This window comes from Macaca nemestrina, chromosome 7 (assembly GCF_043159975.1).
Source record: "Macaca nemestrina isolate mMacNem1 chromosome 7, mMacNem.hap1, whole genome shotgun sequence".
NCBI lineage: Eukaryota > Metazoa > Chordata > Mammalia > Primates > Cercopithecidae > Macaca > Macaca nemestrina.
In genome coordinates, this window is record NC_092131.1 from 83,024,904 (window position 1) to 83,037,538 (window position 12,635).

The window sequence follows — 12,635 nt, forward strand, 5'->3', positions numbered from 1 at the left end:
AAAATATTATTATCATTATAAATGAAATTGTGCCCCTCAAAAAGATATGTTTTACTAGTAACCTCCTATGTCTGTGATTATGACCTTATTTGGAAATGAGGTCTCTGCAGATAATCAAATTAAGGTGAGGTCATTAGGGTGGCCCTAATCCAATATGACTGGTATCCTTCCTTTTACTTTTCTTTTTTTTTTTTTTTTTTCCTTTTTTAAGAAATGGGGTCTTGCTATGTTGCCCAGGCCGGTCTTGAACTCCTGGGCTCAAGTGTTCCTTCCTCCTCTATCTCCTAAAGTGCTGCAATTACAGGCATGAGCCTTCATGCCCAAGCAAGTGGTATCCATACAAGAGAAAAATGTTGCAAAGACATGGACACAGAAAGGAGTTCGTTCTGTGAAGATGGAAGCCAAGATTGAAGCAATCAGCTACAAGCCAAGGACTGACTGCCACCCCCGGAAACTAGAAAAAGTCAAGGAAGGATTCTACCTAGAATCTCAGGGGAATCATCGCCCTGTTGCTAACTCTATTTTGGATTTCTAGTTCCCAGAACTGTACAAGAGTAAATTTCTGTTGTTTTAAGTCATGTAATTTGTGCTATTTTGTTACAGGTGGCCCTAGGAAACTAATACCCTTATTCTTTTATATTTTATTCAATGTTTTAAAAACATAAAAAACCATTCTTAACTCCCAGGTCATACAAAACAGGTAGAAGGCTGGATTGGGCCTATAGGCACCTGACCCCCACCTCAAAACATCAATATGTGCCAAGCAATGCCCATACCGTCTGTTTTAGACCCACACTACTACATTCTAAGAATTTCAGTCTCTTCCCTTTTCCTCCACCCTGAGGGAAAGGTAGATGCTTCTGTAATTGCTACTTATATTACACTTCGCTATTCTCTCTTTCCTCTTCAGTTACCTAACTAATAACTTTATACCTAGTTAACAATTATTTATGTTAAATTTTCTCTGTTAAAATAATTGCATGTTTTTTTTCCTGGCTGGATCCTGACAGATATAATTTTCTTCTGAAAAGATTATTCAAGATTTTATATGAAGTACATTGACCTTTAAGGCTTTTGGGATGCCATGGTAATTATTAAGTTTGATTTTAGGTAATTAAGTTTGATTTTAGGTAATTGAGACAACTCTTTGCAGAGCTGAGATCCCTGACACAGAAATTGCATACTTTATTTGTCACAAACTTTAATTAATAATCATTCTTGCTTTAATAGATTCATTCCTCTGAGGACCCTCAAGTACTTCAGAAGAACTAAAAAATGAATACTGTGTTACACCAAAGAAGAAATAAAAGCTGCCAGTGTCTTCAGAAGTTAAACAGACACCTGTTCTTTCACCCAGCAAACCCATCCTAGGTACTTACCCAAGAGAAACAAAAACATGTATTTACAAAAAGACTTGTATAAAATGTTCAAAGCAGCCTTACTCATAACAGTCAAAATCTGAAATAACCCAAATGTCCATCAATAGGATAATGAATAAGTAAACTGAAATATAACCATATAATGAAATACTACTCCATCAATAAAAAGGAATGAACTTCTGATACACAAAACAATTAAATAAACTTTAGGAACATTATGTTGAATAAAAGAAAAGACACCAAAGAACATACGTAATTTTGTTTATACGAAGTTCAAGAACAGGTAAAAATAATCTGTGATGATGGAAATCAGAAGAATGGTTGACTTAGGGTAAAAGAAGAATGTTGACTGGAAAAGGGCAGGAGGGAAGTTGTGGGGTGATAGAAATACATCCTAGTTAGGATAAGGATGAAAGAGGCTTATATATTTGTCAAAGCTCATTGACATGCACTTTATTTTTTTAGATGAGGTCTTACTCTGTCTCTCAGGCTGGAGTGCAGTGGCACAATCACTGCTCACTACAGCCTCAACCTCCGGGGTTCAAGTGATCCTCTCACTTCAGCCTTCTCAATAGCTGGGACCACAGATGTGCGCCACCACACCCGGCTAATTCCTTTATTGGTTGTGGAGATGGGATCTGCCTATGTTGCCTGGGCTAGTCTTGAACACCTGGGCTCAAGCAAACCTCCCACCTCAGCCTCCCAAAGTGCTGGGATTACAGGCGTCAGCCACTGTGCCCAGTTAATCTGCACTCTTAATAGATGCATTCCACTTTATGTAAATTTTACTTTAAAAGCATAAGAATAAGTAAAAGAAAAAAAAACTAAGGCATAGGTGAATCTCTAATTTTCAGATCTCAAATTCATAGCATAACCTTTGGAATTATAGACTAAGCCTTTAGAAGGCAAGCACTAAAACTACCTTCTTTGTTGTATATCAAATTTCACATGCTGTAACATATCTATTGATCCAATAGGTGTTAATATTAGAAGCATGAGCACGTTTCAAACATATAAAGTAGGTATCACTTCCAAATAAAATCTGCATAAGTAGTTCAAGTTTGGCCTTCCCTTTTACCCTTCCTTTTTTTACAGTATAAAAGATTCTGAGGGATTTTTTTTTTTCTCACCAGATTTTGATTCCCAGCAAGCATCACCAATATACAATAACTCATTGAAGGAAAATATTCTTCCTTTGGGAAAAAGACTAAAATTAAACACTTTTCATCTACCTAAAAATCATTACAATGGCATCAAAATGTGAATAATTTAATCTGCTCATAAAATATTGCCTACCACTGACAGTGCTTGGCTGTATGTTCAGATTGACCCAATTTAAGAATTTCTAGACACAAAAAATTTCAAGTTGAAAAGTGATCACAACAGTCACCTTTTCAAGTCTAGTTCACAGACATTATGAGTAATTTTTTTGCAATGTCAAGCCATTTTGGTATAGCATTTGCCTTTCGTCATGAACGACTAAGTGTTCCTTTTCTTTGTTTACCTTACTTTTAATTAAACAAATAACATATTGTTGGGGGCTGGGCACAATGACTCACACCTGTAGTCCCAGCACTTTGGGAAGCCAAGATGGGCAGATAGCTTGAGATTAGGGGTTCAAGACCAACCTGACCAACACGGTGAAAATCCATCTCTACAAAAAAAAAAATCCGAATAACAAAATAACATATTGTTGGGTGTGTGTGCATGTAACTTGAAACAACCCAAGTGCTTATTAATAAGAGAATTGATGAAATAACTATGGAAACATGCAGCTTTTTTTTCTTAATGAGATACCTTTAAATGTGGTGGCATGAAAAATTTTTCTGGATATATTAAGTTGTTAAAAACGAAGTCACAGAAGGAGAGGCATAGTATGATCATATTATGTTCAAAAATCTATAACTGTGTAAAATAATAAAATGTCTGTAAATATTATCAAACGAATAAAGAAAACATTTAGAAGGATCCATCTACACTGTTAAAGTAGTTAACTAGAAAGAAATGTTAAAAAGAAGGTGTATGCAAAAGGATTTGCACTTGAATTTTATAAGCAGCACATAAATCCAGTTTCTGGAACAATGCTTGATATAAAGTAGATAACAAATAGTTGTTGAATGAATTAATATATTACTTAAGGAATCAATGGCTTCTATAACTTTAAAACAAAACAATTATATAAAAAAACACAGATAAGTAAAACAAATAGAAACCATCTAAAATCAGCTCCCCAAAGAACTGTTGTTTACATTTTGGCATATACATATAGCCCAATGTTTTTATTTTTAATTTTCAAAAATTGTGTATATTTATGGTGTGCAACATGATGTTTCAATATATGCACACATTGTAGAATGGCTAAATCAAGCTAATTAACATATCTATTACCTTACATACTTTTCTTTCGTGTATGTGATGAGAGATCTAAAATCTACTCTAAGCAATTTTCAGCAATGTTAGTAAGTATACAACATATTATTAACTATACTCATCATGTTGTTCAATAGATCCCTTGAACTTATGACTCCCATTGAAATGAAATTTTGAATTCTTTGTATCCAATATTTTTCTTTTTAATACACAATATTAAAGCACCAGACCAGGCATGTAGCACAAGCCTATAATCTTAGCACTTTGGGAGGCAAAGACAGGTGCATCTCTTGAGGTCAGGAGTTCGAGACCAGTCTAGCCAACATGGTGAAACCCCATCTCTACAAAAAATACAAAAATTAGCCAGGCGTGGTGGCACACACTTGCAGTCCCAGCTACTCAGAAGGCTGAGGTGGGAGGATAACCTTGAAAGAGAGAGACCCTCTCATATTGTTTTATATTGTTTTATACTCAGTACCTGTTTTAAGAAAAAAATAAGGAAGTAAAACCAAAGACAGGCAGCCCGGCGCCAGGCCCGAAACCAGGACTGGGCCTGCCTGACCTAAACCCAGTAATTAAAAATCAATTCATAACTTAGAAATCGATGTTATTCATAGATTCTAGACATTGTATAGAAGAACATGTGAAACTCCCCGCCCTGTTCTGTTTCACTCTGACCACCGGTGCATGCAGCCCCTGTTACATACCCCCTGCTGGAGCAAATCAATCATGATGCTTTCACGTGAAATCTTTAGCGTTGTGAGCCCTTAAAAGGCACAGAAATTGTGCACTCAGGGAGCTCAGATTTTAAGGCAGTAGCTTGCCGATGCTCCCAGTTGAATAAAGTCCTTCCTTCTAAAACTCAGTGTCTGAGAGGTTTTGTCTGCGGCTCGTCCTGCTACAACCAGAGCCCAGGAGGTAGAGGTTACAGTAAGCTGTGATCATGCCACTGCACTTCAGACTAGGCAACAGAGTGAGACCTGTCTCCAAAAACAAAACAAAAAAAGATAAAACAATGTACAATATTTTGTAAATTGTCACTTTCCCCAATCAAAAATATACCAGGATATCTTTCTTTTCTTTTTTTCTTTTTTTTTTTCTTTTTTTTTTTTTTTGAGACAGAGTCGCACTCTGTTGCCCAGGCTGGAATGCAGTGATGCGATCTCAGCTCACTGTAACCTCCGCCTCCCAGGTTCAAGCGATTCTCCTGCCTCAGCTTCCCAAGTAGCTGGAATTACAGGCATGTGCAACCACACCCAGCTAATTGTTGTATTTTTAGTAGAGGCAGGGTTTCACAATGTTGGCCAGGTTGGTCTTGAACTCCTGAGCGCCAGAGATCTGCCTGCCTTGCCCTCCCAAAGACTGGGATTACAGGCGTGAGCCACTGCGCCCAGCCACCAAGGTATATGTTTCAATGCCAATAAATACATGCCTCAATAATTTTTAATGTCTTCATTTTATTTTAGCATTCATTTTTTTATTCTAACAGAACTATTCTCCTTAATTTAAATGTCAATAATGTTCATTCAGTCAGTCAGTCAGTAGCTCAATCAATAAATAGTTTTAAAGACCATGCAATATTTCAGGCAGGTACTCAGGCAAGCATAAGAATACAACAGTTAATGAGGGGGAAAAAGGCACCTGTCTTCATAGCAACTGGAGTCTATGAGGTGAGATAAACATTATACGAATAAATAGAAAGATAAATACATGGTTTTAAAATAGAATAAGAAACCTTTTTAAAAATTTTGGAGACAGGATCTCACTCTGTCACTCAGGCTAAAGTGCAATGGCAAGATCACAGCTCACTATAGCCTCTATCTCCTGGGCTCAAGTGATCCTCCCACATTAGCCTCCCAAGTAGCTGGGACTACAGGTGTGCACCACTATGCTCAGCTAATTAAAAAAAAAAAATTTAGTAGATATGAGGTCTCGCTATGTTGCCTAGGCTAGTCTTGAACTCCTGAACTCAAGCCATCCTCCTGCTTCAGCCTCCTAAAGTGCTGGGATTACAAGTGTGAGCCACAGCACCCAGTCAAGAAATTTTCTTAGAAGATGCTATTCATAATAGAAAAAAATACGTTTAGAAGATGTAATTCAATAATTTCCCTTTGTGAGTGTCCAATTTAAGCTGAACTTGCAGGATGGGTTGAATGTGGCCAGGCAAAAAGAGCAGAGAGCACTGCAGACAGTGAGAACAGAATCAGAGAAGAACGTGCCACTGTGGAACAGAGAGAAAGCAGAACTGAAGAAACTTCTGGAGGAAGGGTGTGGCACTAGACTAGCTTGCAGGGTAGAACTTTGGATTTTATTCTAAGTGCAGAGGGGAGCCACCAAAGAGGGGTTTTGTTTTTGTTTTTGTCCCCTCCCCATCCCATGTATAAATGTACAAGGTTTTTCTTTCTTGAGTTCACTGACCACTAAGAACAAAATGGATTGCAGGAGCAAGAATGAAAATACACAGATGACGAATAAAATGAGGGTTTCCAGGCTTGGGAAAGTATGAAGGAGTAAGAACAGCTGTCCACGAATAGAAAGTGTTGCAGAATGATTTGGCAAAGAAAGATGATGGGGAAGCAGTTGGAAAGTGTCTTTCTGTAACAATTCAATGCACACAGTATTTTACATATAATTTCAGGGTCCTTGTAGAACCCCTGAGTAGAAGACCACAGCTTTAAGACTGGTCACCATCCTTATCAAGAGAAAAGTGGGATTTGAGATGGGTTTAATAATTCTCTTGCCCTTACTGCCCTACTTGCCTTCCTTCCTTGCCCTTGAGAAGGCACCAAGACCTCAGGAGCCATGGTAAGGTTACTCTTAAAATATTAAAACTAATTTACATTGCCAGTGTACCTTCATACTCATTTAAAAATAGAAGACTGCCCAGAAGGAATGTGCTGGGAACAGAAAGAAACCAACTTAGTGCTATACTCTTACCACAAATCATTTAGAATAACATTTACAAACTGGCCAGTAGGTGATGAAATACCTTCCCAAATTTCTCTGCTTGTCTTTCCCTGTTTGGTCATTTATAGTGGCGCTTCTACATTGCTAAAAATAGGTTCTCAAATATGCCAAAAATAATTGAGTCTGCTGTCCTCAATCTCCAAGGGATAAGAGACTGATATTAAACTGAAAGTAATCATTCTGAATAGAGAGATGTTTTATTGTTTGGGGCTTGTTGGTATGGATTCTTCACCAGTGTTGTTGTTGTTTTAATACACTTTTAAGTTCTGGGATACATGTGCAGAATGTGCAGGTTTGCTACATAGGTATACATGAGCCATGGAGGTTTGCTGCACCCATCAACCCATCATCTACATCAGGTATTTCTCCTAATGCTATCCCTCCCCTTGCCCCCCATCCCCCAACAGGCCCAGTGTGTGATGTTCCCCTCCCTGTGCCCATGTGTTCTCATTGTTCAACTCCCACTTATGAATGCTTGGTTTCTGTTCCTGTGTTAGTCTGCTGAGAATGATGGCTTCCAGCTTCATCCATGTCTCTGCAAAGGATATGAACTCATCCTTTTTTATGACTGCATAGTATTCCAGGTGTGTATGTGCCACATTTTGTTTATCCAGTCTAATATTGATGGGTATTTGGGTTGGTTCCAAATCTTTGCTATTGTGAACAGTGCTGCAAAAAACATACATGTGCATGTGTCTTTATAGTAGAATGATTTATAATCCTTTGGGTATATACCCAGTAATGGGATTGCTGGATCAAATGGTATTTCTGGTTCTAGATCCTTGAGGAATCACCACACTGTCTTCCACAGTGGTTGAACCAGTTTACAGTCCCACCAACAGTATAAAAGTGTTCCTGTTTCTCCACATCCTCTCCAGCACCTGTTGTTTCCTGACTTTTTAATGATTGCCATTCTAACTGGCATAAGATGGTATCTCGTTGTGGTTTTGATTTGCATTTCTCTGATGGCCAGTGATGATGAGCATTTTTTCATGTGTCTGTTGGCTGCATAAATGTCTTCTTTTGAGAAGTGTCTGTTCATATCCTTCACATGCTTTTTGATGGGGTTGTTTTTTTCTTGTACATTTGTTTGAGTTCTTTGTGGATTCTGGATATTAGCCCTTTGTCAGATGGATAGATTGCAAAAATTTTCTCCTATTCTGTAGGTTGCCTGTTCACACTGATGATAGTTTCTTTTTCTGTGCAGAAGCTCTTTAGTTTAATTTGATCCCATTTGTCTATTTTGGCTTTTGTCACCATTGCTTTTGGTGTTTTAGTCATGACATCTTTGCCCATGCCTATGTCCTGAATGGTATTGCCTAGGTTTTCTCCTAGGGTTTTTATGGTGTTAGGTCTTATGTTTAAGTCTTTAATCCATCTTGAGTTAATTTTTGTATAAGGTGTAAGGAAGGAGTCCAGTTTCAGTTTTCTGCATATGGCTAGCCAGTTTTCGCAGGACCATTTATTAAATAGGGAATCCTTTCCCCATTGTTTGTTTTTGTCAGGTTTGTCAAAGATCAGATGGTTGTAGATGTGTGTCATTATTTCTGAGGCCTCTGTTCTGTTCCATTGCTCTATATATCTGTTTGGGTAACAGTACCATGCTGTTTTGGTTACTGTAGCCTGGTAGTGTAGTTTGAAGTCAGGTAGCGTAATGCCTCCAGCTTTGCTCCTTTTGCTTAGGATTGTCTTGGCTATGCAGGCTGTTTTTGGTTCCATATGAACTTTAGTTTTTTCCAATTCTGCAAAGAAAGTCATTGGTAGCTTGATGAGGATAGCATTGAATCTATAAATTACTTTGGGCAGTATGGCCATTTTCACGATATTGATTCTTCCTATCTATGTGCAGGAAATGTTTTCGCATTTGTTTGTGTCCTCTCTTTGGTCTTTTCATGTAGTCCCATATTCTTTGGGGACTTTATTCTCTCCTTTTCATTCTTTTTTCTCTAATCTTGTCCTCACGCTTTATTTCATTAAGTTGCTCTTCAATCTCTAATATCCTTTCTTCCACTTGATCAATTTGGCTATTAATACTTGTGTATGCTCCACAAAGTTCTCGTGCTGTGCTTTCAGCTCCATCAGGTCATTTATGTTCTTCTCTAAACTGGTTATTCTAGCTGGCAATTCCTCTAACCTTTTTTCAAGGTTCTTAGTTTCCTTGCATGGGGCTAGAATATGCTCTTTTAGCTCAGAGGAGTTTGTTATTACCCACCTTCTGAAGCCTACTTCTGTAAATTCATCAAACTCATTCTCCATCCAGTTTTGTTCCCTTGCTGGCAAGGAGCTGTGATCTTTTGGAGAACAGGCATTCTGGCTTTTGGAATCTTCAGCGTTTTTGTGCTGGTTTTTCCTCATCTTCGTGGATTTATCTACCTTTGGTCTTTGCTGTTGGTGACCTTCGGATGGAAATTTTGCGTGGTCATCCTTTTTGTTGATGTTGATGCTATTGCTTTCTGTTTGTTAGTTTTCCTTCTAACAGTCAGGTCCCTCTTCTTCAGGTCTTCTGGAGTTTGCTGGGGATCCACTCCAGACCCTGTTTGCCTAGGTATCACCAGCAGAGGCTACAGAACACCAAAGATTGCTACCTGCTCTTTCCTCTGGAAGCTTCTTCCCAGAAGGGCACCCACCAGATGCCAGCCAGAGCTCTCCTGTATGAGGTGTCTGTCGACTCCTGCTGGAAGGTGTCTCCCTGTCAGGAGGCACGGGGCTCAGGGACCCACTTGAAGAGACAGCCTGTCCCTTAGCAGAGCTCAAGCGCTGTGCTGTGAGATACTCTGCTCTCTTCAGAGCTGGCAGACAGGAACATTTAAGTCTGCTGAAGCTGCGCCCACAGCTGCCCCTTCCCCCAGGTGCTCTGTCCCAGGGAGATGGGAGTTTTATCTATAAGCCCCTAACTGGGGCTGCTGCCTTTCTTTCAGAGATGTCCTGCCCGGAGAGGAGGAATCTAGAGTGGCAGCCTGGCTCCAGCGGCTTTGTGACGCTGTGGTGTGCTCCACCCTGTCCAAATTTCCAGGCAGCTTTGTTTAAACTGTGAGGGGAAAACCGCCTACTCAAACCTCAGCAATGGCGGGTGCCCCTCCCCCGACCAAGCTCCAGCATCCCAGATCCTCCAGACTGCCCTGCTGGCAGCAAGAATTTCAAGCCAGTGGATCTTAGCTTGCTGGACTCTGTGTGGGTGTGATCCACTGAGCAAGACCACTTGGCTCCCTGGCTTCAGCTCCCCTTCCAGGAGAGTGAATGGTTCTGTCTTGCTGGCGTTTCAGGTACCACTGGGGTACCAAAAAATAAAAAATAAATAAAAATTAAAAATTAAAAGAAAAGAAAAGAAAAGAAACAACCTCCTGCAGCTAGCTTGGTGTCTGCCCAAAAGGCAGCCCAGTTTTGTGCTTGAAACCCAGGTCCCTGGTGGTGTAGGCACCCGAGGGAATCTCCTGGTCTGTGGGTTGCAAAGACCATGGGAAAAGTGTAGTATCTGGGCTGGAATGCACTGTTCCTCATGGCACAGCCCCTCATGGCTTTCCTTGGCTATGGGAGGGAATTCCCTGACCCCTTGCACTTCCCGGGTGAGGCGATGCCCCTCCCTGCTTCTGCTTGCCCTTCGTGGGCTGCACCCAGTGTCAATCCAGTCCCAGTGAGATGAACCTGGTACCTCAGTAGGAAATGCGGAAATCACCCTCCTTCTGCATTGATCTCACTGGGAGCTGCAGACTGGAGCTGTTCCTATTTGGCCATCTTCTCTGGGAATCCCTGATTCAACCAAGTGTTTTTAACTAAAAACAAAAATGTAGTCATTTCTCTGCCCTGATAAGGTACTGTACCATATGTTTTCACAGTGTTCTGTAAATATCAAGAATATGACATGTCCTTTGCCTTTAGGTATAAGGGAAATACCAAGATAGTTTCCAGCCTGTAACTTTCCACTGGGAGGGCTAAAGGAAAGAGTCATACCGCAAATCTAAGGGTCTCTTCATTGAAGATTCCTTAGTGCTTCTCTGACTTCTCCATGCCATAGGGTCCTCCCCTCCTCTGAGCTCATTCGCTGGTCACAGGCTCCTTATAGTATTAGGTATCTTGTTGTAAGATATGTCTTGCCTTTACAAGACCCTGGAGGCACTATCTCTTGCTTTTATCTGTGCTTCCCATGAAATTGGTACAGTGCTTGCTCCCTGTAAGCACTCAGCCAATGCCGATTCATACAGCATAAAAGTTCCTAAAACTTGGTAGGGGATAGAGTCTTTTTTTTCTTTTTCTTTTTTAAGGCATCCAGAAAAACAAGATCTTCTAGACTTTAGAACAATTCATATGCCTATTAGATCATCCTCTGAGATTCACATTCTTGTGAATGTGGTACAATCTTTAATGTTTTTTTAGGAATCCTCTGGCTCTGGGTTAGTCTAGGCAATAGAAAATGAAGACTCTAACCCCAAGGAGGGCAAGCTCCTGGGAAGTAACATGAATACCTCATCTCACTACCCCTGCCTTGGGAGTCAACACAAATTTGTCTTTAAGAAAAACAGACATCCTAAAGAACTCCAGGGCCAATGGAGGACCCTGACCTTCCTCAGAAGCTGACACAGAAGGCCAAACCTTGCTCGCTCTCAATCTAATTTCCCTAAGCTCACTTTTAACCTGTCAGGTCACCACAACCCAAATAGCCAGCATTCCCACAAGAACAGGTCCAGGTCAGGACAGCTGTATTAATTGTATTAATAGTATGATACCAACAATAAAGGAAATGAGAAGCCCATCCCCCGATCATGAATGCAGCCCTGCACTGACCAAACTCAATGGAGCAGTCAAGGAGCCACAATTTAAGATAATGACATATTAAACTGAGGCAAGAGGTGAGAGACTAAAAACTGCATTTTGAGGAATCATTAAAGGAAAATGAGGGTGCTTGACCAGGAAAAGAGAAAGCCTGGTAGCTGCACTGTAGAATTTGAAGGAAGAAAGTATATGAAAGATGTTGACCATTCCAAAGCCAGCCAGTTGGCAGAATTAGGAGCAGTGAGTGAAGCATATACAAGGCAGCTGTCTTAGTCTAGGTTCCTTAGAAAACAGACTCTAAGGCAAAGCTTAGGCATTACTGCTTTATTTGGGGGTAAAATGTCAGAAAAAAGGGATGTGTGGCAGCAAAGGAGGGAGAACAAGAAAAAAATAGTATGTTATAAGGGTGTACACAGCTTCCCAAGAAACACTGCTGGTCACAAATCTCTGCAGAAGCAGGGCAGACACTGCACTATGCAGCAGTCAGCAGGAAGAAGAAGAGCCAGTCATTTATCTCCCAGATCCTTCCTGACTCTTCACTCTCCACATGGCACAAATATCCCTACACTCCTTTTTGTTTTGTTTTGTTTTGTTTTGTTTTGAGACAGAGTCTCACTCTGTCACCCAGGCTGGAATGCAGTGGTATGATCTCAGCTCACTGCAACCTCCGCCTCCTGGGCTCAAGGGATTCTCATGTCTCAGTCTCCCCAGTAGCTGAGACTCCAGGCATGTGCCACCATGCCCAGCTAATTTTTGAATTTTTAGTAAAGATGGGGTTTCACCATGCTGGCCAGGGCTGGTCTCGAACTCCCAACCTCAAGCGATCCGCCCTCCTCAGCCTCCCAAAGTGAAATACCCCTACACTTCTTAGTAACCTTCTCCTACTCCTTCAAGGAGCACTGAGAGAACCAGAGTCTCAGTGGTGCAGCAGGATCTGATCTGGCCCAAGCCCTGGAGTTGCCACAGCTCCTACCACAGAAAATGTGACCAAGGCTGTGCCAAAGCCCAGCCCTCACACCCAGGAAAGTCAGAAACTACTGAGTGTAAGGAGATGAGGTGGCCACAATGGCAGTGGCAGCCAAAGCTTTATAACTGCAGGAATGGCCAGAAGCTGGGCTAACAGCAGAGGCTGTGGGGATCGGTTCATAGACC

General features: G+C 40.7%; 1 long non-coding RNA gene across 1 annotated transcript in view; it reads left to right on the top strand.

The window, feature by feature from the left end:
- LOC105477888 (uncharacterized) overlaps positions 1–12,635 on the top strand; it is a 36,622-nt gene that overhangs the window by 9,364 nt on the left and 14,623 nt on the right. Inside the window, exon 3 of the long non-coding RNA XR_011625980.1 lies at positions 1,231–1,371. This is a non-coding gene — a long non-coding RNA (uncharacterized lncRNA). The remainder of the gene's footprint in view (positions 1–1,230; positions 1,372–12,635) is intronic.